General features: G+C 40.0%; 1 long non-coding RNA gene and 1 pseudogene across 1 annotated transcript in view; one reads left to right on the top strand and one right to left on the bottom strand.

The window, feature by feature from the left end:
* The first annotated feature begins 9 nt into the window (after window positions 1-9).
* The window catches only part of LOC120622686 (uncharacterized), a 312,973-nt gene continuing 287,990 nt past the window's right edge, over window positions 10-24,992 (top strand). Inside the window, exon 1 of the long non-coding RNA XR_005658519.1 lies at window positions 10-1,538. This is a non-coding gene — a long non-coding RNA (uncharacterized LOC120622686). The remainder of the gene's footprint in view (window positions 1,539-24,992) is intronic.
* LOC120580964 (uncharacterized) lies at window positions 2,392-2,510 on the bottom strand (annotated as a pseudogene).

Below are 24,992 nucleotides of genomic sequence, written 5' to 3'. Positions count from 1 at the left end.
TAAAATTAAGTTTATTGGCGTGACATTGGTTAATACAATTATATAATTTTCAGGTGTGCCTTCTAATGGTTTTTATGTGCAAATGCAATACTATAGATGCTTAAACATCAATAAGTGTAAAAACCATAGTAATTTGAATGGTGTGGTTAAGTTGAAACTTTTCTAGAATCCAACTCATAAATCTAGAAAAGGATTGTTATTTGTGACAAGGAACTATGTGTTCATTGTCATAAGGCCTGAAAGATTTTCAAGATCACATAACCCATGAGAAGCAGAAGTGAGATTTGGACCTCAGTCTGTTCTCACTGTGTCCTGGAAAAATTGTAGATATCAGGATTACCTTGGAAGGCTTCTTGTAGTTCAGTGCTATTATATTTCTGATTCGGAGTAAAAGAAAAAGGAGAATTGTATTAGTTCAAATTCTCTCATTTTCCAAGTAGCAAAAAAACAATTTATAGACTTATATCTAGAAGTCAGGGAAGAAGATCAGGTATGGTTAGATCCAGAGGTTCAATCTCTTCCGCTCTTGTTCTTGCTCTGCCTTTCATCATGTTGGTTTCTTCCTCAGGTACACCCCTTCACACACTGGCAAAGTGGCCCCAGGCAGGATCAGGCTTACTTGGTCCTTAGAGCCCACAGTCCCTCTTTTCTGATTGTTAAAATGGTAAAAACCTGGCAAGATTTGGTGATTCAAGCTGGCTTTGTGACTTTTCTTGAACCAGTCATGTGCCCAGTCTTGGAGGGGAGGATTGGGTCAGCCCTGTGTGAGCCATACAGAGAATTTGGGTGGGAATGGTGGTGGTGGTGGGGTGATTGTCAAAAATCTGAAAACTACAAGGATAAGAAGGTGGATACCTACTGTCTTCTCTATTTTCAACATTGATGTATTTATTCATTCATTCTACGAATATATATTCAAGGGGCCTGGGTGGCTGCTGAGGGCCCTCAGGTAAGTAAGATGGGTTCTTGCTTTTGAGGAGCTTGGTGTCTCAAGGAGCCTGAGTTCTCAGGGAAGGTCTTTTTGGATACTTGCAAAGCATCCTCCTGACTAGGAAGGGGAATTGCAGCTCCTCTAGGATGTCTGTTGATACGAGGGATTCCTGCCAGTACCTGCCAACAAGGGTCCTTTCAGCTTTATAGGGCCACTTAATCGTACCTCGACAGAACCAGTGATGCATTGGCTGGAGAGAGCGCACGGGAAAGAGGAGAGCGCGCCAGGCTGGGTCCTGGAGGCCGGGCTGTGAGCGCCCCCTGCGGGAGAGCTGGAGCGGCTGCGTGCGGCGGAAACCGGCCGAGTCCCGCTGAGTTCCTCTCCTTCCTCATCGTTTACAAATCCGGCCTAGAAGGGCTTGGTTTGAAGTGACGCCAAGCTGTGTGTTACCACCTGTGCCTTATTAACCAACAGCACAGCAAGCGTGGAGTAAAGTTGCTCAAACTCCGCGTGGCAGGGAGACTGGCCACCCCCAGCCGCTTTCCCCTCCAGCCCACATCGCCCAGGGACGGCTCTGCGCTCTTTTGCCTTACCAGTTTCTGCGCAGGTGAGTCGGCTCAGCCCTATTCATAACCGAAATAATATTAATTGCTACAATTTTGAGTACTTTAAGGAAAACACCGGCTAGGCGCTTTGCATCCAATTTCTTATTTAATCTTCAGGATGATCTGTGGGAGGGCATTTACAGGGGACCGAGACTTAGAAGGAACTTGCACAGCTAAGTGACAAAGTCAGGCCAGAGTCACAAGAGGGCGCGCCTTCCTTTTTCTATATTGTCGGTTGGGTCTCGCTTTTCCTGGGGGAAACAAACATTATATTTAATAAATGTAAAAAGCCATATAAACACTATATGTATGTATATGTGTGTGTGTATGTATGTGTGTGCATATATATATATATATATATATATATATATATTTTTTTTTTTGAAGACATGGACAGCATTGAGAATATGGGCTGTAGGTAGGATGAGCATACTTCTGAAACTGGAATTATGCTACATCTGGTCTGACAGTAGGCAGAATTTTTGAATTTAAGAGTCTAGTATGATCTGGGATGTTAGTCATCAATACCATATGGGCTGAAACTAAATCTGTGAGAGGCCTTTGTGAGTTATGGCTGGCAAGCCACATGATGTGTGTATGCATACAAACTTGCACAGTTACCTAGAGCTTCCTCTCAGGTTAGTTCTGGATTCTCCCTTGCTTTAACACTAAAGTCTAGAGCAGCTGCTTTCCTCTGCCTGAGATAACCCAAAGGCTCCAATCTTCCTCTTTCTCCATTTTGTTCTCCCAGTTTTCCCTTGTTCCCAACTCTTGGTCTGGCTAAGGGTTCCACATGTCTACATTCTACTTATTCTTTATTTTATTTATTATTATTATTATTATTATTATTATTTATGCCTACAGCACCTGATCTTCCTAGGTGGCCTCCCATCCAAGTACTAACCAGGCCTGACCCTGCTTAGCTTCTGAGATCAGACTGGACCGGGCTTGTTCAGGGTGGCATGGCCATAGACCATGGACTGCGGCTCCACTGGGGTGCGAACTCAGAATCTTCTGCGTGTAAAGCAGATGTGCTAACCACTACACTATAGAACCATATCCTCTATTTATTCTTTACAAAGTAGAATATTGGTATTGGAATGGGCTATTTCTGATTGCCCCATTTCAACAGGCTGCTTTTGGTTATAAGTAACCGCTCTATTGAATTATCCATTGATTCAAAATGGTAGTTTTTAAACCTTCACTAAGGAAGTTGTGTCTACTGATCCCCGCCCGCCTTTAGGCTTCCTGAGGGCCAAGTTCCTGTCTACTTCATGCATTGGAGCCTTACTATGTAACTGTGTTGGGTCTCGATACTGAGTAACTGCATATCTATGGTTCCCAAAGCTGGTGGGACAAAAACAGCCTTTGCCTGAGGATTCTGTCTAGAGTAGTTTGGGCCAACGCCTGGCAATCTGTGTTACATGCACAGGTGGCCTCCATTCCCATGGCATATACCTCTGCTGCACTGATGCCTCCCCCAGCTCATATCATGGCTTCACGGAGAGGGTTCTCTATGACACTGGAGAAGAGCTTGGGTCTGCTGGCAGGGATTGAAAATGGACTGCTGCCCCACTCAGAAGTGGTATTAAGGACTGTGGTAGGGGAAATCCTTTCAATGGGCAAAGCTGTGAGCAGTGCTCTTGCTTGTTCATTTTGTATGGAGGGAGAGGTGGCCTGAGGTAGTTTATATGGATTCCTGGGCAGTGGTGAATAATTTGGTTAGGAGTAGGAATGGAGTATTCGAGACTAGGAGTCTGAGGAAGAGGCATGTGACTGAACCTGTGGGAGTGGGCACAACGCACATTTTTGCGTTGACCATCAATACCCAGCAAAGGGTCACTCAACAACTAGGCAGAAAAGGTGACTTGTCTGGTAGATGTCTGTCAGCCTCTACCATGATGGCCCCAGTGCTCACACAATGGGCCCGTGGGTGGAGGAGCTACAGTAACAGGGATGGAGGCTCTGCATGGGTCCCATCTGACCAAAGCTGGTCGAGTTACTGTCACTGCTGAATATCCAAAGTGTTGGTGGCAGAGACCAAAGATGAGGTGATGGTATGGACCACTTCTCAAGGAGTCCACCTTGATATTTGTTGGTAAGTGGATTCCATCTGGCTGCTTTCACCCTACAGGGGACATCCTTTTTAGAATTGATCCTACCAGAGGTCCCTTTGCCTTTCTTGTGCGTCTGCTAGTATCATGCAAGGGTTCAGAGTGCCTGCTTACTGACACGGGATCCCCCGTAGCAGCTTTTCAAACCAGAAGTTTAATTTATAGTGAAGGAAATGTTATAATGGGCATATGAGCAGAGAATCCTCTGGGCCTACCATATGTGACATCACCTGGTGTCCAACAGAAGGTTAGAATGGCCTATGGGGCCTTTTACCCCTCAGCTGGAATCAGCTCTGGATACTGATAGGAGGCCAGAGGCCAGATGAGTAGGAGTGGGGGTCTGGGAGGGTGTATTCCATGACATGCTAGGAGCAGAGGCAATGGGAGAGAGCTTATGGGGGCAGAAGAGGGTGCCAAATGACTAAACAAAACTCAGAAACAGATCTCTAGATCCTTTCTCTGGCGGTTCTGACCAGCGAATCTGAGGGAAGAGTTGGGAATCTGACCAGTGAATCTGAGGGAAGATTTGGGAATCTTTTTTTTTTTTTAAAAGCTATGAGGTAAATTCATTGTTCTCTTAGGTTTGGGAACCACCTGGGGGAGGAGGATGGAACATAGAGCAGAAAGAGGCAGGTGTGAGTCAGCCCCACTGCTTGCCCAAGGTGACCCACCTTCTTCAGCTACTGGCTTACTTGTGTGTACAGTTTTCCCATGTATGGTATGTAATCAGACATCAAATGGGATAATAGTATGTAAACTGTTATTAAATGAGTTAATATACATAAAAGGCATGTAAAACAGTGCCTAATAAGCACAAGAATGTTATGAAAGCATCAGCTATTTTAATGTAACTTATTGTTATTATTAACAAAGTTTAATAATAGAGAGAAAGGGGAAAAAAGAAAAAGAAAAAATAAAAAATTTAAATCATTTCTTCAATTAAAAAAACAAAAAATGCAAAGAAAAAAAAAGTTTGGGGCATAGAAAAGGGACTGAAGAGGGTTAAAGACATACTTGAATTCTTCCTGTTCATTGGCTCTTCAGGAAGCCAGCAGTGGGGGCCAGGACTGCCAATTTCTTTCCTTTTCTTTCCTCTCATTTTCATTTGGAAATAATTTCAAGCTTATAAAAAGCTGCAAACAAAAATAGTACAAGCAGCACTTTATAACCTTTACTAAGATTTATCTAATGGGACATTTTACTCACATTTACTTTATCATTTGTATTCTTTATCTTCCTTCCTCTCTCTAAATATATGAAATATGTTTAAGTACATATTTACATACACATATATACATTAATATGCATGCATTCATATAAATATATTTAAACATACTATCTATGTGTGTGTATACATTTTTTCCCCTGAGTATTTAAGAGTAAGTTATATGCATCATAGTCTTTAACTCTAAATTCTACATTATACTAAACACTAAACTGCAATAGTAGGTCTACTAAATACTACAATAAGGATATTCTTTTATATAACCACAGTATAGTTATCAACCTCACATGTTTACACTGATATTTTGTCTAATATACTGTCCATATCCAAATTTTTTCAGTTGACCTAATGATGTCCTTTTTACAGAATCAGGTATTGCATTTAGTTGTCGTATCTCTATAGCTTTCTTTCATGTAGAACATTTCTGCAGCCTTTCTTTGTCTTTTGTAACATTGACTTTTTTTTACGTTTAACATTGACTGTTTTTTTTATGTTTATCGAGATATAATTGACATATAACATTGTGTAAGTTTAAGGAGACAGTGTTGATTTGATATACTTATATTGTAATATGATTACTATCAGTAGCATTAGCTAACATCTCCATCAAGTCATATAATAAATACCATTTCTTTTTTTTGTGGTGAGAACAAATCTGCTCTTAGCAAGTTTCAAGTATGTAGTATAATATTAATAACTATAATCATAATGCTGTATATCATGTTCCTAGGACCTATTCATCTTCCAGCTGGAAGTCTGCACTCTTTGATCAACACCTCCCCATTTCCCCCACCTCTTGGCCCCTTGTAATCCCCAATTTTACTCTCAGTTTCTACAAGTTTAGCTTTTTAGATTCCATGTATACATGAGATCATAACAGTATCTGGTTTAATTTTCTTGGTTCTTTTATTCATGCCCCTTTTGGTCACTGTAGATGCAGTCTTCCAACATCTGCTCAGGAACAAAAGGCCTTGAGGAAGTGTGCTGTGTTGGAGAAGGGTCTACATAGAGGGATGGCATGAGTGAAGGTGCAGAGGTAGAAATTTGAGCGATATGTAGCTGTATATTGAGGGTCATAGAGCCTATTCTCAGGAATGTTAAGGTCAGGCTGGAGCAGCTCTATAGTGAGGAGGCTGAGTACACAATCATAACATTTTCCTTTGGATCTTGAGAAATACCTCTGGGTCCAGAGAATATTAGGCTTGTGGTTATGTATGTGTGTGCATATAAGTTATAAGAACAATATTGCTTCTCTTCCTGAAAAGGTAAACCATAATTTTAATTATTATTTAGGCCTACTCTGAGGTCTCTGAATGGCTATTTCTTCATAATAATGACTGTAAGAATAATATAAAACAACAACAACAATAATGATAATTGCCTGTCTCCCTGGGGGTACTGTGAGTATAAAATGAGATAATGAAATCAAAAGTGCTTTGTAATCAAAAAGATCTATACTGGCATGTTGCTAAATACCTGTTATTATCACTACTGTCCTCCAGTGGGCCTCACCCTTGTTTTTGAAGTGAGAGTTTACGTGGTATCGGTCTTTATTTCGGACAGAGTTTGTAGACACAGCCTTAATATTTCCTTGTAATATTTCCTTCTTTTTTTAGGGAGACAACTAACTTGTAAAAAAGTTTGACGGATGTCAGATGCCTTACATATACCAACTTATGTAATTAAAAATAAAAATCTTGTTATATATAGAAATATTTTATGTATATATATTTACTGGTTTTTTTCCCCCTGAACTATAAGAGCAAGCCAATAATGTCCCTACGCCTCTAAATAGTCCAATGAGTCTTTCCCCCAAAGAGGCACTTTCCTAAATAACCAGCATACATATTTCAAAATGAAAAAAAATCAACATTGATATGTTCCCATCCGATCTATAGACCCCATTCGAGGTTTTTTTAAAATTGTTTATTTTTTAACTGCCCCCCAAATGCCATTTTTTCCTTTCTGGTCTAGGACCCAGCCCAGGATCGCATTGTATTTAGTTGTCATGTCTCTTTAGTCTCCTTCATTCTGAAGTAGTTACAGTTCCTCGGTATTTCCCTTTCTTGCATGACCTAGGAAGAATTGCAGAGTATTGACTTTTCAGTTTGAAAGCTGACCTTCAACCTGCATTTGTCTGTGTTCTCACGACCAGCTCTTTTTTTTTTTCTTTTTTTCCTCAGGTTTGTTGAAATATACTAGACAATTAGTTGCTCATATTTACATTGTACAATTCAATGAGTTTTTTTTTTCAATTACAGTTGGCATAAATAATATATTTGTTTCAGTCGTACAGCATAGTGATCAGAGATCTATATAACTCACGAAGTGATCACCCCACTAAATCAGGTACCCCTCTTCCCCCTTACATATTTTTTACAACATTGTGGAGTTTTTCTCTTATGCTACACTTTATATCTCCATGTCTATTTTGTATCTATCCATTTGTACTTCTTAATCTCTTTGCCCTTTTTCACTGTCCCCTTAACTCCCCCGTCTAGTAGCCCTCAAAATATTCTCTATATCTATGAGTTTGTTTCTATTTTTTTGGTTGTTGTTGTTTATTTTGTTCTTTAGATTCCACATTACGTGAAATCATGCGATATTTGTTTTTCTCTATCAGACTTACTTCATCTAGCGCAATACTCTCAAGGTCCATCAGGGCAAAATCTTTTTCCATCCCCTTCCTTTTAGTCTCTGTGTGTCTTTTAATCTGAAGTGAGTCTCTTGAAGGCAGCATATGTAGGGGTCTTGTTTTCTTATCCATTCAATTTCCCTATCTTTTGGTTGAAGCACTTAACTCTTTTCCATTTTAGGTACTTGTTGATAAATATATAGTTATTACCATTCTTTATTCACGATTTTGATACATGTTTTTTCTTCTTAAAGAAGTTCCTCCAACATTTCCTCTTATATTGGCTTGGTGTTGATAAATTCCTTTCTTATTTTTGTCTGGGACGCTCTTTATCTGTCCTTTGATTCTAAATGATAGCTTTGCTGGATAAAGTATTCTTGGTTGTAGATCCCGGGTTTTCATAACTTTGAATATTTTGTGCCTAGCCCTCTGTTCTGCAAAGCTTCTTTTGAGAAATCGGCTACCAGTCTTATAGGAGCTCCCTTATAGGTAACTAATTACTATTCTCTTGCTACTTTTAAGATTCTCTCTTTGTATTTAATTTTTACATTTTAATTATGATGTGTCTTGGTGTGGTCTTCTTTGGGTTCATTTTTTTGGGGGACTCTCTGAGTTTCTTGGGGTTGTATGTCTATTTCCTTCACCAAGTTAGGGACATTTTCCATCATTATTTCTTCAGATATATATTCAACTTCTTGTTCTCCCTCTTTAGGTACCTCTATGACACAGATGTTGTTGCTCTTAATTTTGTCCCATAGTCTCCTTAAGTTATTATTATATTCTTGATTACTTTTTTCTTGCCATTCTGGTTGGATGTCCTTGGCTTCCTCATCCTCTATATCAGTGTTTTGATTTTCTTCTTCCTCCACTCTGTTGATTCCCTCTAATATACTCTTCATCTCAGATAATATATTCTTCATTAATGATTGGTTCCCTTTTATAATTTCCAGTTCCATTTTAATGTTTTTTTTCTCTTTGTTAAAGTTTTCATTGTGTTCATCTACACTTCTCTTAATTTCATTGAGCATCTTTATAACCAGTGTTTTGAACTCTGCATCTGTGAGAGTGCTTGACTTCATTTTTCCTTGATCTATGTTCTTTTCTTTTATATGGTTTCTGCTTCTTTGTCTTCCCATTTTGGCTGCCTTTCTGTGTCTGTTTCTGTGTTCTAAGCAAAGCTCCTAAGTTTTCTGGTCTTATTAGTGCGGCTTTGTGTAGTAGTTGTCCAGCAGCACAGTCCTGAGAGGGGTTCAGCTGCAGGCCAAATTTAGCCCAAGCCTCTGCCCCTCCAGGGCCACCTGTTAAGATTCAGCAAGCAATCCACAGATGCTATGTTTATAGTTGCTTCAAGATGTCATGCCAGAAACCGAGGTCAGCTGCCACCAATGTGAGTCTTCGTGCTGCTCAACAAGTGGCACAGGACTTGCAAGGACACAACTGAATGTGGCTTGGGTGGGGCTGTGAGTTAGAGGAGTTGGAGTTTCAAGAAATCCTCTGGGCAGAGCGACCTCTATTATGCAGTTTGGTGACGTCTCAGGTATGGCGGTGCCTGCATCCACACACTGGGAGTGGGGAGGGCTCAAGAGAGGAGCAATGAATACTGCTAATACTTCTGTCCAGTAGAAAGCCTCATCTCTGGCCATCTCTCTGACAATTCAGTGTCCCTCTGTAAGTCCCTGGTGACCCCCGAGCAACCGACCTGGCGCTGGTGCTCAGAGCGCGCAGGTCTGTCACTGCGAAAGTCTGGTCGAGGACACGGCCTCATTAAGAGGCGTCTGCAGCTGCCGTAGCCTCTGTCTCATTCAGCCTATAGGGACCAGGAAGCCTCACATCTTCGCCCTCTCCTACCTCCAACCGTTGCAGGATGAATTCTTATTTCTATCCCTAGTTGTAGTGCTTCTGTTCACCTTGACCCCCAGGCAACTCTGCTTGCTGTTTGCTCCGTGTTTCTGTCTCAACTTTGATGTGGTCACAAGAGGGGATGAACAAAGCTTCTATCATCTATGCCATTTTGCCCGGCTCTTGACACCATGCTCTTCTTGATGCATCACGCTAAGAGGCACCTAATGATAACTCTTCCCATCACTGGTTATATTAACCTTGACCACCTTGTCAAGTTGGTTTCCGTCAGCTTTCTCCATCATAAAGCCACCATTTCCCACCTGCCTCCCCATTGTGATTAGTAAGTATCTATGGGGAGATATTCTAAAATTACATCAATATCCTATTCCTTTCAAACCTCTACTCACCAGCCTTAGCAGTTATTGATGATGCCCGCATCATGGCTGTCAAATGGTGATTTTCTATTTCTATCATTCCATCTATGTTTATTGGTTGGCACTCCAGTGTAAAGAAAAGCTTTCCTTCCTTCCCCACTTTATTAATTTGTTTATTTTTATTTTTAAGGTCTCATCAATTCTTATTCAATGTATTGTAAACCATCACTATCACTTATTTTAAAGTTAAAATTTTCCAAGTTTGGCTAGCGTGACCCTTTTCAGATTGGCTCCTTTTGATGTGTCTTCACTAACCTTTGAGCACTTCTTTCCTTTCTGACACAACCAGATATTCTAGACTCATCTCGTACTAGTATTCATTAATTTATTTATGTCTTTAATGTCTCATAGATTCTCATTTTATTTAATGGTTGTAAGCCATCACTATCATTATTTATTTTAAAGTAAGTGCTCCTTTCACCTCTAATCTCTCTCCTCTCACATTCATCCTATACTTTTGCCAGATTAATCTTCTGAAATCTTAGCTCTGCTACTGTCATTATCTTTTGATCAAGCTGGCAGCTTTGAAGAGGTAGGAAAAAAATCCAAGCTTCTCATCAGGCATTCAAGACATCCTATACTCTGCCCTTGTCCTCCATGGCTATCTAATTTCTTATAATTCCCTCCTAAGTTTTTCAGTGGATGTCCTGAACACTTCCCCTCCTCCCATTTTCCCTTCGTCCCCCTCCCTCCTTTCCTCCTTTCCTTCCTTCTTTTCTTAGTTCCCTCCTTCCTTCCATACTTACTTAGAAGCTACAATGTGCTGGTTACTGAACTAGGTACTAAGAATACAGCAGTGAATGAAACAAAGTTCTTGATGTCTTATAGCTTGTCATGGAGAGAGAAAGTAATCACATGAATTCATATAAATCAGGTGATAAATGTTGTGAGAAAATAAAGCAGGATAAGGAGGTAGAATGGGATTTTGTGTGAGTGAGGGTGTCTGTCTTTTTCTGCCTGTGTGCATGGTTGTGAGTGTTCTTTTACATAGGGCGCATCCAGTACCTCCATATGTTTGCTCATGTCATTCCTTCTTATTGATGTGTTGTTTCCTGTTAACACTTGAGCTTGAATTTGAAGATTTTCTCTCTCTTCATGAAGTCTTCCTTGGTTGCCCCACACCTCGTGATTGATCCTTTCCTTCTCTGAACAAATAAAACTTGGTAGAAATCAGACATCTGTATATTAGAGCACATGATATTAAAGAGATAAAATTATGCTATGCAGTATAAATGGCACATGGTTTTAAGGTTAATATCTAATCTCATTTTATATTTGGTTTACTCTCTTCTATCTTCTCTTTCCCTGTACCACATAGTAGATGATGATCAGTTTGAATTAAAACATAAGTAAAAGAACCAGTGAAGATGGAGTCGAGAGACGGGAAAGTTGGTGGACTTTCAGGAGTTAGTGGGAAGATGATTGTAGCAACCTTTTCTGTAGTCTTGAGCTATGATCACACCCAATTTCGGCTTCTGTAAAGAAGGGGCTTTTGAGCACTCTAAAGCCCCTTCTGCTGGGGTTTTATTTTCTAAATTTCAGAAATGGAAGATGATTGACTGTTTTACATCAAATTTCAATGGCAACTGCTCTTTATGGGTATTTCTGATTGATATTACTTCCTGGAGAATTCTTGCAATGGATCTTAGAAAAGAAAATCACCATGGCAGAATTCAATGCTCTTAGCCAAAAGCAAGCCAAAAAGCAAATAGATAAGCCTATAACCAATCATCTCAATCTCTTTCCTGTTATAAAACTTTTCTGTTTTTTCTACACCAGGATAAACTTAATATCCGCTAATTTTAAAGTTTGGGTTAGATTCTTTCTGCCCTGTACAGATAGATACCTGAAGTGTTCTCCCAGATTGTTGTGGCTATTCCAATACTACCTTCAATGAGGGCTATGACGAATTGCACCCATGGTGCTGTAGGTGGCGCTGTGTACCCAGTGCATGGTGGTCAGCGTGTCTCCAAGATTTGCCTTTGAAGAGATGGAATCTGGCATCTTTTTAGTTAAACTTGATTTATCTGCTCAGCTTCTGTAGAGCAAGTCTGAGAAACAGATTAGCTGATTTCTGACCCTAAACGGAAGGTCAGCTGTTCTGTGCGCAAATGGAGCATTCACCATAGGCTGGATCATATCTGGAGCTGGGCTTTGGAATTATGCCCATAGGCTGTTGAAAATGACCCTAAGGTGTTTCTTCCGAGACTTTACCTGGGGAGTCTTTTCTGGATTTTGTACTTGGACACAGAAGCTACATTAGAGTCACATTCTAAGTGTGTGAGGATGGGGGAGTTGGGATGAACATAACTCATCAGATTCCTTCTAAGCAGCAAGCTGCTTGGTGTTTTACCTGACATAGCTCCATGTTTAAATCCAGTATTGCCCTTTACAGTGGATACCTACTTGAATGAGGCCTTTCTTGCCCCCTACCCTGTCCCCAAGCCTTCGAAGATCTTTTTTAATAACTTTCATGACCATTCAGGAAAACCAGTCTCACGATGTTACGTGGCCTCTCTGTGTACTGCATGCAGAACACCTAAGAGCAGGGTGCTGAGTGTATCATTTGTCAGCCAAGCTGCAGGATCACAAATTCCTCGATTAAACTTGGAGGTTTCAGGTTTTATAAAATGAATCTATGTCTTGTTTTTACAGAATTGGAGCATGTAGAACTGGGAGAATTATAAAGCACCCTAGAACCGTGTGCCAGATCACCTTTTAGTATATTACAATTCTAATTCTCTAACCACATTTACTAAAGGCATGTCTAACTTCGGGTGTCTCTTATATTTTCTTGCATTGAATGGAATTAGAGGATACTCCCCATCACATTTCTATAATGAAGTTATTAAAGTCAAATTTGATTATTTTTATTTTTTCCTGTGTATTGTTTTCAGATGACATCTCTTTTCACTTGTGACCAGTAGATGGCTCTATGGCTTTCCTTGATTTGACATGCATTTAGTTTGGTGCCTCTTAATGTGTGAGATTAATTCACTTTTGCCTTGGCCAGTGGGGAATCTTGAGCTGTTTTATTCAGTCCCACAGGTGAGAAGAATGGCGGACGAAGGTTCTCCCCATTCCCTTCACGCCATCCCCATCCCCATCCTCTGCATCGGAATCTTTGAGACCCTCAGGTTGTGTGTGAGTATTGTGTGTGAGTGAGGGGGTTGTCCACTGGGCAGTCAGATGATGAAGCAGTCAGACACTGACTCAGTCTGGGGCACATGGGCAGCAGTTCTTCCGGATGATCGATGGGAAGCGTGCTGGCTAAGAGATCCTGTCCAGATGGCAGAGAAAAGAATGATTAGCATGGCTTCTCAGTTCTGGGGGTGTAGAGTGCCTGCTCGAATGAAATGGAGTCAGGACCATCTGTGAGCATGAACTCAGCTTCCGTTTGTCTTCCCAGTGCTGGGGGTTGTTGCTTGAATGCAGACAGAGTGTAGGGGCATATCTCTGGGTACCGCCTGTGCTTATGCTCTTGTGGTCTCTCCAATACTCTCATCACTTCCTTTTTATCACCTCCTTCCCCCCATCACTTATTCTAGGGGTGGGGAAGACTGTGCTCAGTTACATATTTTCTAAATATTTTTGTTTTACCTTTGTGAAGTAGAGATTGCTAGTGCTCACCCATATCTGGTTCTCCTTTCCTTCTTGGGGACATGCCCAAGATGCTGAAACTTTCCAGCCCTTTTTGTAGTTAGGTGGAACTATGATTTGTTCTAGTCCATAAATGTGAATGGAGTTGATCTTACTGGTTTTAAGCAGCTATGGACTGAATTGTGTTCTCCTCCAAATTCATATGTTGGAGCCCTAACCTCCAATGTATATTTGGAGAGAGGGCCTTTAAGGAGGTAATTAAGGTTAGAGGATGTTAAAAGTGTAGGCCCATAATCCAATGTTATTGGTGTCCATGTTAGGAGAGGAAGAGATACCAGGGATGTGCGCACAGAGAAAAGGCCAGGTGAGGATATAGAAGGCAACTACCTGTAAGCCAAGGAGAGAGGCCTCAAGAGAAACCAAACCTGCCAATTCCTTCTAGCCTTTAGAACTGTGAGAAATAAATTTATATTGTTTGAGCTACCTAGTTTGTGATGTTTTGTTATATATGATAGCCTGAGAAGACTAATACATAGGCTGAGGAATTTAAAATTGAGTGCGGGCTCTAAGTTCTCTCTCTTCTGTTGCACTGACCTTCAAGGTCATGTATTCCAGATGCTGTTGCTAAAAGATGGAGAAGGAAGGCCCAACCCAAATAAGTTATCTTGTGCCAAGCCACTGGTATTTCATTAATTAGGCAGGCTAATTCAACCTAGACCTTGCCTTTTGAAAATAAAAGCTAGGGATCTGACTCTTTGGTTCTGCAGTTCCATAGATGAATCCTCCTTGAGGGAATGGTTATCTCATGTCTGGATGCGTGAATGGGGCTGGCTCACAGGGTGACTGGGAATGTGGAGGCGAGAAGAATTGGTTGATACATCAAAATATTATACTGCTGCAATTACGTAGAGCCCCAAGGGACCTAAGAGATTTTCTCTTAGTGTTCAAACTTGACCTGCCATGCAGGTCTGAGGTAGGGGGGTCAACGGCAAGGTGGGACTCCAGCTTTTTCCTCTTTCATCAGAGCAAGTCTGCTTTTAATCTGTTAGTGTTCTGTGTGAATTGTAATTTAAATGAAGAGTTCTATTGCTAAAGAAATTTTAAAAATCACTATGATAGTTCCACAGTTGAAGAAATACAGATTTGTTGAGTATAGTTGGATTCAGCTAGAGCTGTATAACATTGGGAGGTTCAGCTCAGTTCCTTGATCCTCTAGGTGACTTGAAAAAAAATTAAAATGGATCTGTACAAATACAGAATTTATTTATTGTGGGCTTTCATATATTTATGTTTAAAGAAGGTATTTGTGAAAGACACCAATCACATAGAGTGATATAGCAGTGATAATAAAACCATGGCCTGGAATGGCATATATGTGTTTCACATGCTGACACACTCCATCTTGTGCTCACATCAGATATTGCTAATTGACCCAGAACTCATTTCTACAGAACCCAGATTTAGATCTACAATTCTTTTCAATACAGTACTCTAGGCAACCTCTTCCAACTAATTGAGGTTACATGAAATGAGACCTCTTTTATTATCTTTATGCATAATCACTAATGATTGGGGTTTATTTATCTATATCTTTTAATGCTGAGTTTCAAGCTGTGGTAAAGTTAGTAACTCAGTGATCAGTACTTCTGGAAGCCCACGATGGCCATGCTGACTACATTTTTAAGATTTAAATGAGAGGTGTGTTCCATGTAAAGATTATAGTGTAGTTGAGTGTTTGAAATGAGAATGTATCAGTCATGATCCTGGCTTGTAACAGATGACACACCCACAGTGATGAAATTGCAGAGAACTTACTGAAGGGGCTATTGACTGAGACCAGGGCAGAGTCAAGGGAACTAGAGAGGGGGTGGTGAAGCAACAAGGTACTAGCAAACGTGGGAAGCCATACTCATTCCTTGGTCTGAATGGACAAGTGGAGGATACAGTGTTATGGGATCCTGGGAAGAACTGGGGACCAGCAAGAGGGGCCCTTCTACGGGAACTGTGGCTGAGGACCACAAGTGAAGCAGATGAGACAGAGAGGGAGATGTAGGGCAAACACCTTGACCTTTCTCAACTTTCACTGTTTGTTTTTTTCATGCCTTCCAGTGTCTGAACCCTACTTACTGACCAACCCATTCAGTAACTTCTCCTCAGTTACTGAGGGAGCCAGAGAGTGAGGAACTCTGGCGAAGCAGACCATAGAGGTCAGCCTCCAGGGTGCAGAGAAAGGAGGAGAATGGATTCGGTGGGTGGGACGAAGAGTAACCAGCACAGAGAGGTATCTGCACAGCTGCTGCATGAGAGCAGGGACTAGATCTAATGTGTTCCTTGCTGTATCTCCAACATCTGAAATAATGCTGGGCATAGTTGGTACTCAACACATGTCTGTTGAATGAGTAAATGTCCTGAGTAACTGGACATGTGACCTTTCTAACAAAATGCTGTACTTGGAGTTTAGGAATTATGGAAGAGTCCTAAATATCAGACATAGTCTTTGGCCTCTGGGAGTTTGACTTTTAGCCTGTGACTAAAACAATGTTTAATTTCATTCTACTTGCCTGAAAGAGTTGGTTTGATGTTCCAGTGGAGTTCTATATTTTACAAAGAACTTCTGTTTTTGTTTCAGTTATCTATTGCCACATAACAAATCACCTTAAAGCAGCCATTTTATTTTGCTCACAGTTTTTCAGGTCAGGAATTAGGGATGCCCTGGGCTGAGTGTCAGCTGGGTGGCTGGGGGCTGGAAGGATCCATCTTCAAGACGGCTTCTTCACTCTCCTGTCTGGAGCTTTGGGGGCTCCTTTGCCTCTTTTTCTCTGCATGACTTTGTCTTTCAAGGCCTTTCCATTTGTCTTGGGATTCTCAGAGTATGTTGGCCTCATGGTAGTAGCACTTTTTAATGATGGCTAGTCCTCTAAAAGCAAGAAGTAGAAGTTGCCAGGAAAGTTAAGGGCTATGCTTAGAATGGGCACAGTCACTTCTGTTGTATTCTATTGGTCAAAGCAGTCGCAAAGCCAGCCCAGATTTAAGGTGGTAGGGACACAGTATGATGGGGGAGTAGCAGGTTCACACTGTAGAAGAGCAGATAGGATGGAAAATATTGTTGCTACCAATTTTGGAAAATACAGTCTATCACAACTCATTCATATAATCCTTTATTCAACATGTCAGATGGTTCCAGTTCTTTCTCAAGCTCCTTTCTTGATTTAAGTTACAATTTGTTAAACATTTGGTGTATGCTAGGCACTGTACTAAGAGATAGACATGCATTACCTCTATTTATTCCTCACAGTCACCTGTGGGGTAGATGCTATTATTTCCATTTCACAGATGAAGAAGAAGAAGTACATAGAGTACAATGATCTTGCCTAAGGTTACTCATGTAGTAACTCAAATTGGCCTTATTTCAGAAAAGATTTATGGGGCATAAAAATACATAATACCACAAAATAGAATAAAATCAGTAAGTTAGGAAATTGTAGCTGAGAGAAAAGTAGGATGAGATAGGGTGGGTGAGTAATGCATGCAGAGTCTGCCCTCAGATTCCGGAACTGGCCTAGGGCAGGCCACCCATTGGCACTGAGGCATCTAGTGGCCAGTACAACAAGGGAAACGTGAGCAGTTCATACAAGAGAGGAACTGGTATCACTATTTCTACTCCTGATGCCATGCTCATTAAGTGTCCTTTTTATGGGCCCTCAAAAACGTAACAAGCCTCATCTTCAACCACCCCCGTTGTTTGGTTTCATAGGGCTGTTACTTTTAAAATGTTTCAATGTAAACTGAGGTTGGGGGCAGCCCCAAATCGAAACATGGATTTTATATATATATATAATAACATGAGTTTCAGGAAATAATGCCCTTTAGTAACCCCATCATGCCCACTGCCCCGCCCGCAACCACTCTGAATGTTAGCCTTGGAGAGAGTTATACGAGAGTCTCTTAGTCTTCTTAAAGGGCTGAGGGACCCATGAGGTGGGGGTGTCAGGGGCTGTTGCAGGGAGAACTCTGGGGTAGGGGAGAAGCTTTCCAATCTCTGCCTGAGGGAGGATTTTTCTCTTCCAACTATTCCTGCAGGTGATTTTAAACCGTCATAAAATAAATAAAAATGTAGGAGAAGAATGAAGAGAAAACTTAAGTTAAAATAATGAAAGGGTAGAAGGCTAAGAGAACATTAAAATGAAAACACTGAGATTTCTTAAGAGAAAGTTGAAAGAAAAAAAGTTGAATAGTATTACAGTAAGGGAATAAAAGCCCAATACAGATAAAAGGTTAAGACTTAAAATAACTGTGAGAGATAAATAAGTTTTAAGATAAAGGAAATAGAAGAATGGAATCATTGAAAGAAAGTGAGAGGAGTAAAAAAATAAAAATAAAATCAGATTAAAGTTAAAGCAAGGTATAAATAAAATAAAAAAAGAAAAATTAAGAACAAAAAGTAATGTCAAGATAATATATAAGATTTAAAAGAGACAATAACATAAACCAACAAGGTAAAATGTTAAACGTATAAGTAAAGGAGATAAAAGATTAAGTGGCTAACAGACTAAAACCTATGGAAAAAAATATTAAAACCATAAAAGTAGATGGGTTAGAAGCTTAAGTACAAGATTAATGAATTAAAAATGCTAATACTTTAACAAAGAAGATTAAGAGGAAAATATTTTAAAAAGAAAATGAGAGGAAGAAGCTTGAACTGAGAGGGACAGATAATAAAGTAAGAGAAAAGGAAAGGAAAATTCAAATTAGCACAAATCAAGACGACAAAATTATCGGCATTAATCACAAAGGAAAAAAGATAAAAATCTATGTAATAAACCCAAAATGTTTCCCTGATAATACCCAATGACCATAGAAACAAATGTAGTTATGTAAATTCCCAAGGCAGTCTGGGCCCCTGCGTAGGAGAATTCCCTGTTGTAGCAGTAGTATTTTTGGCAAAGGCAGAACCAGTGTGACATGCCTTTTTGCCCAGAAGCCTGCAGTTGCTGCCTTCGACACCTTTTTTAAAAATTTAAATTAAAAATATTTTTCCCATTACAGTTGACATTCAATATTATTATTAGTTTCAGGTGTACAGCACAGTGATTAGACATTTACATAACTTACGAAATGATCCCCCGATAAGTCTAGTAATAGTAGTACCCACCTGGCACCATACATAGTTATTACAATATTATTGACTACATTCCTTATGCTGTACTTCATATCCCCGTCACTATTTTGTAATTGCCAATTTGTACTTCTTAATCCCTTCACCTTTTCCACCCAGTCCCCCACCCCGCTTCCCATCTGTTTATTTTCTTTGTACATTTGTTTTGATTTTTCCAACATTTTCTTTTGCAGCAATGACATGGCAGCTGCTCTGTAACTCAACCAGCTGGGGTTGGGGTAGAGCACAAGCAGTGGCCAGCCAAAACTATGTAAACATGTTGGGCAAAAAACACATGAGGAAATAATTCTATAGGTGATGGGGTGGGGAGATGGAGTTGGAAGACATGAGGAATTAAAAATAGCTCTGCTTAGACATATTAATGGCAAATAGGTAATGAAAAGATGCTCAACATCATTAATCATCAGGGAAATGCAGATCAAACCCCAAATGAGATATTACCTCACACCTGTTAGAATGACTATCATCAAAAAGATAAATAATAAGTATTGAAGAGGATGTGGAGAAAAAAGAAACCCTTGTGCACTATTGGTGGGATTGTAAATTGATGCAGCCACTATAGAAAACAGTATGGAGGTTCTTCAAAAATTTAAAAATTAAAAAAAAAATACAGCAATTCTACTTCTTGGTATATATCCAAAGGAAATGAAATTACTATGTTGAAGAGATATCTGCACCCCGTTATTCACGAGAGCATTATTTACAATAGCCAAGACATGGAAACAAGCTAAGTGTTCATCGATGGATGAATGTATAAAGAAATGTGAGATATTTGTGTGTGTGTATCTATATATAATATATATAAATAAATATTACAAATAAATATATTCATATTTTTATGAATATTCAGCTGTAATATATTCATTATTCAGCTGTAATATTCATTATTCAGCTGTAAAAAAAGAAGGAAATCCTGCCATTTGTGAAGACATGGATGGACCTAAAGGGCACTATTTTAAGTGAAATAAGTCAGATGGAGAAAGACAAATACCGTATTGTCTCACTTATATTTGGACTCTAGAAAAACTGAACTCATAGATACAGAGAACAGGTTGGTGGTTGCCAGAGGTGCGGGGTTGGGAGGTGGGGGAAATGGGTGAAGATGGTCAAAAGGCACAAATTTCTAGTTATAAGATAAATAAGATTTGAGGATGTAATGTACAGCATGGTGACTAAAGTTAACAACAGTATATTGTATATTTGAAAGTTGCTAAGAGAGTAGATCTTGAAAGTTCTTATCACAAGAAAAAAAATTGCTAACTATGTGAGGTGATGAGTGTTAACCGAACTTATTGTGGTAATCATTTTGCAATATATACTTTTATCAGATCATGTTGTACAACAAAAATGAACACAATGTTACATATCAATGGTATCTCAATAAAGCTGGAAAATTTTTTTTTAAAAGTAGGTCTACTCAGTGAAATAGGAGTTGACATTATTTCCTGAGAGTGAGAGGGTGGAACCAAAGATAAGTAGAGTGAAAATGATTGGGTACAGCTGAAGGGTGGGGAAGAGCCCTGCAACTCAATACTTCACCTCTCATTGGGGCACAGCTGTGGTTGGACAGCCTGACTTTGCCTAATGTTGCCTGGCAACGTCATACTACCATGCCGATTCTCTTACAGTGTGGGATCACCCAGGTGTGTGGTAGGTAGGTGGGTAGAAGGTCAAGAGCAGCCCAATCCTGGGGCATCAGTAGAAGGAGAATTGAGTGATTGAGCCTGTGGACTAGCCAGCCAGAGGTGACAGGTTGAGTCGAGAATGGGACTGAATGTTTGAGGGCAAACAGCAGGGTCAGTAAAAGAGGGGACTGAGGCCTGTGGGGAGAGGCGGCAGTCAGATGGGACATTCAGAGCAACAGCACTTTGATGTTTTAGAGGTAAAACAGGCTCATGCTCACACAACACATGAGAATGTTTGAAGGAGAGTGGGAAGGCCACTGGATGCTGTGAGACCATGGATGACGTTTACATCTCTGAGGATGATGGAAGAGCATATTGTTTACAAGGATGTGAACAAAATTGGGAAGTCCCCAGGGAAGGCAGAGAAGTGTTCCGAATGTCAGTATACAGCGGCCATGGGAAAGGGGAGAGAGTGGAATAATCGATTCAAGAGGATATGAGTGGAGTTGGTGAAGTGGACTAAAGACGAGGGAATATGTGGATCCTTCCTTCTGGGTCCTAGAATCAGAATGAGTAGGAGAAGAAGTGGTTTTCCTTGGAGAGGATGGCAAAGGAGCAGACCATGTTTCAATTAAGGAGATGAAGTATAAGGGGAAAGATTTGGAGGATGAAAGGCAGTTGGACTCAAAGAATCTCTCTTCTGATTTGAACATGGTGGAAGAGAAGAGAAGGCTTGATTCAGCCTGGAGCAAGGGGTGAGTAGACTTGGATAGGGTTGAAAGGAGCCTGAAAGGAAAATGTATAACAGTTATCTGAGTCTAGGATAGTAATTGTGGTTTGCTGGGGCTAAGAGGCAGGCTGTGATAGTGTTGGGGGAGGGAGAGAAATGTGGGGAGTTTTGAGAGGAGTTTATTTGCACTTGGATCAGTTAGTGTACTTCACCCCATTCCAAGGCTTGGATATGGATATGAAGGATTCTATATATACTGGCAATACAAGGGCAGGGCTTTTATTACTATTTTTTTATGGAGAGATGTGCTGCCAGTAGAGGTGGGGAGATGGGCCATTTAACATCCACTCTTAAGTTTTGATGGATCAGAAATACAGTTACAATCAAAGATGAACAGTGAAATTTCAGGACTTAAGAGTAATTGGGAAGAATATTGGTTTGAGACTCAAGGCACCAAAGAGGTTATTACAGATAGTTTGATTGCTAATACTGCTGCTAAGTACCTTTGATTCCTGGCATATTAGACAGTAGATATAAAATATTCCTGTGTGATTGAAAAAATTTTCTGGGGGCAATAGCTGCTGGCAACTCTTCTGTAGGTAATTACAACACAAATTCTCACACATCTGCTTAGTGGATGGCCTATCAGTGATGCTTAACGATGATGATTTGTTTCTGGTAGGATGTGTTAAATTGTCGGCTATCAAAAATTTTATGTGTGAGACTGCTGGGAATGATGAGATTGCAAGAGTTTTTTCAAAGTATACCCTCCACAGGAATATTTCAGCATCCTGTGCATCATCCTGAGAAAGAATCTGGACCACAATTTGGATACTAATTAAATGGCTTAAAAATGTCCTGGTAAATGCATTGATCCTGGATGATCTGGCCCCACAAAAAAGCCTTTGGCTAAGAGTTCTCAATAACTATTAGCTCCTATCATCAGGCCAACCACACTAATACCAGCATTCATTGAAAACTTTGTGCCAGGCACTGTTTTATATGTAAACACATTTCATATATTCAAGAAGCTTCTTTATTATAAAATAAAAATAATATGGAAGACATGGAGATACATTCTAAGGTATTATGTAGAAGAAGAAGGAGAGATTAAGAGAAAAAAATTAATTAAGTGCTGAACGAAATGATATTAACTTGCTTGGGAAAACATACACATCTAGGAATTTTATGACAAAAAAAGAGACAATTTACAGAATATAGAGGAATAGAGAGATTATGAAGGTGACATATGCTCAGGGAAGGAAGTTCCAGGTTTTAAGAAAACCCTGTACTTTACGGAGTACAAGGCTTCTTAGCCCCTGGAAGTTCCTAGGGAATCAGTTGCAAAATGTTTCCAGATCAACTCTTTGGTCCTTGAAAGAACAGACAGATGATCATCTGAGAAGAAAAATTATTTAAAGTCTGTCCATTATGACCCCAGACTTTAACACCATTGTCTTAAATATACCACATGAATTTTTTCTTAGCCAGTCAAGAGAATGAATAATTATAATAGAAATATAATTATAAAATATATTATAATTACAGCTTCAGTGTTTTAATCATATACTGTGAAAGGCACCTTAGATAGTATATCTAACTTAATACAACAAATTTTCAAAGAGTTATTTTTTCCTACATTTTACCATGAACGAATTGAGGCTCAGAAAGTTAATGACTTGTCCAAAGTCACATATAAGCTAAATGTTATGGTGCTGATTGTATATATATTTAGAGAGATATATATAAATAAATACATAATTTAATATATCTTCAAATATATAATTTAAATTATACACATATAATTTAAAAAATAGGACCAGCTTCTTTAGAAATCAGGTTTCATTTCAGGATATTTATTAATAACAAGATTGTTCTATAATTATGTTGTCCCTAATTGTCATCTTATAAGAGGCCTGACACTTCACAGCACAATCCTTGGGGTTATTGGTAGACTGGCCTCTGCTACTGTGTGGACCTACAAAGGAATGAATCACTCATTGCTTCAGTATCATCATCAATGAACTAAAATTATATCCACGCCCCCCTGCAACCTCGCAAAAAAAGCCTTTGGCTTCTGCTCTAATTTAAATGCACTGACAGAGATGACTGACTAACCAGAGCTTCAGGGTGCCCTAAGGGAGGGGATGTGAGAATTCTCCTTGGAAAGGAGTTGAATGGGGACTTTTGAAGGAGTTGGACTAGAATCATCTTTTCTTTTTCTTTATTTTTATTTTGGTAGGTGAGGAAAGGTTAAGTAATGTGCCAAAGGTCATACAATTAGTTTCTGTTGAAGGCAACACTTGAACTCAGGTCTCTTGTCTGATATTTAAAGGGCCTTTCTTTTTTACCACTTTTGTGAGGTTCATTTTTTAGGGATTTTAATCAGTCTGCATTCAAAAAAATGAGAAAAGTTGTCGCGTGCGCACGCGCGCGCGTGTGTGTGTGTGCTCACTCCAAATGCATGTGTGTTTTTCAGTAGTATTACTCTGTTAGGATGAAGCAGAGATTATGAGGGAATATTACAAAGAGTCAAACCACAGAAACGAAAGTCCACGTCCTCTGGAACAGGTAGCATTGGTGTACCCAAGCAGGAGCTACTGTTTATGCAGCAGGAGTGGGAAGGCGCCATCTTAAGACCTGACCTGAATGCTTCTGTCGTACCAAGTCCAATGACACTGGGGTTGCTGCCTCTAAGTTGGCTACCAGTGAGCCCCAACTCCTGGCACTCAGGCCATTGCGTGTGGGCTAGATCTAGTGACTTGCTTCTAACTAATAGAATATGGCAATGGTGGTGGGGGTGTCACTTCTGTGATCAGGTTACAAAAAGACTGGCTTCTGTCTGCTCCCCTTTTCTTGCTCTGTTGCCTGCTCACTCGAGGGAAGCCAGCTGCCATGCTGTGAGCTGCCCTGTGGAGAGGCCCACATAACAAATTTCTGAGGGAAGCCTCCAGTCAGCAATCACTGCAGAACTGAGGCCCTCAGCCCAATAGCCCTTGAGGAACTGAATTGGGCTACCACCCGTGTGAGTGAACCCGGAAGTGGTCTTCCTCCACCTGCGCCTTGAGATGACTGCAGGCTGTGAGAGATCCTGAGCCAGGGGACCCAGCTAAGTTGCTCCGGGATTCCTGACCCACAGAAACTGTGATATAATAAATGTGTGTTTTTTTAAACTGCTGAATATTGGGGGTAATTTGTTATGCATCAATAAATAACTAATACAGACACACCTTCATTGAAGAATGGTAGTTGGGAGGCTGTAGTGCAATGGAGTGTTCCATCTTGCCTCCCTACATTAGTGTTTTTAGAACTATAAGCTACTGCCTAATGCAAGGACATGCTTTGCCACAGGTGTGAATTAATCTTTAGACAGGTTTCCTGTTTGACATTTAGTGCTCATGAGATTCTGATAGTCAACAACCTTCATAGTATCAGCCATGCCCTTGTGTCACTTGAGTTCTGAGGCAGTAAAATGTTTAGATAAGCATCTGAAGCACATTGAGAATAATGATTTTATTCAATGTTTCCAACATTAACAAGTTACCTCCACCATCAAGCATGGCCTACTTATTATGCAACTCACAATTAATGGTTGGAACACATTTAAGTTCTGTGTGAGATCTCACGAGTTTTCACATGGTTCTGGGCATTGTAGGGCACTCACAATCTCCTGCTATTTGAGATCTATTCACTTAGGCATTAGGAAGCAGTTTATCCCAGATTTTTTCCTTTGTTTAGTCATGTGAAGTGTGGGGTTAAACAGGGACACTCACCTCGGTGGCTGCAGTTATCCATATTAGTGTCCACATCCAAGGATTGTTTCTGATGTCAGTTTTAAGAAATTATACAAGTTGCCACCAGAACTTGTTAGTTGCTTGAAAGAGTTGAGAATTATGTAACAAGAGAGATGTCAAAGATTTTGCCTTTTTTGAGTCTAATATTTTTAAACAAATATGAGATATTGGGAGAGGGGATAATAGAAATAGCAAAGACTTGAGAGTTAGATGGATCTGAGTTCAAATTTTGACATCATCATTTACTAGAATGTGACCTGGGGCTCATTATTTATTCTTCT

This window comes from Pteropus medius, unplaced genomic scaffold (assembly GCF_902729225.1).
Source record: "Pteropus medius unplaced genomic scaffold, Ma_sr-lr_union100, whole genome shotgun sequence".
NCBI classification, from domain to species: domain Eukaryota; kingdom Metazoa; phylum Chordata; class Mammalia; order Chiroptera; family Pteropodidae; genus Pteropus; species Pteropus medius.
The sequence above is the reverse complement of the archived record's forward strand: the minus strand, read 5'-3'. Positions and strand labels throughout refer to the sequence as shown.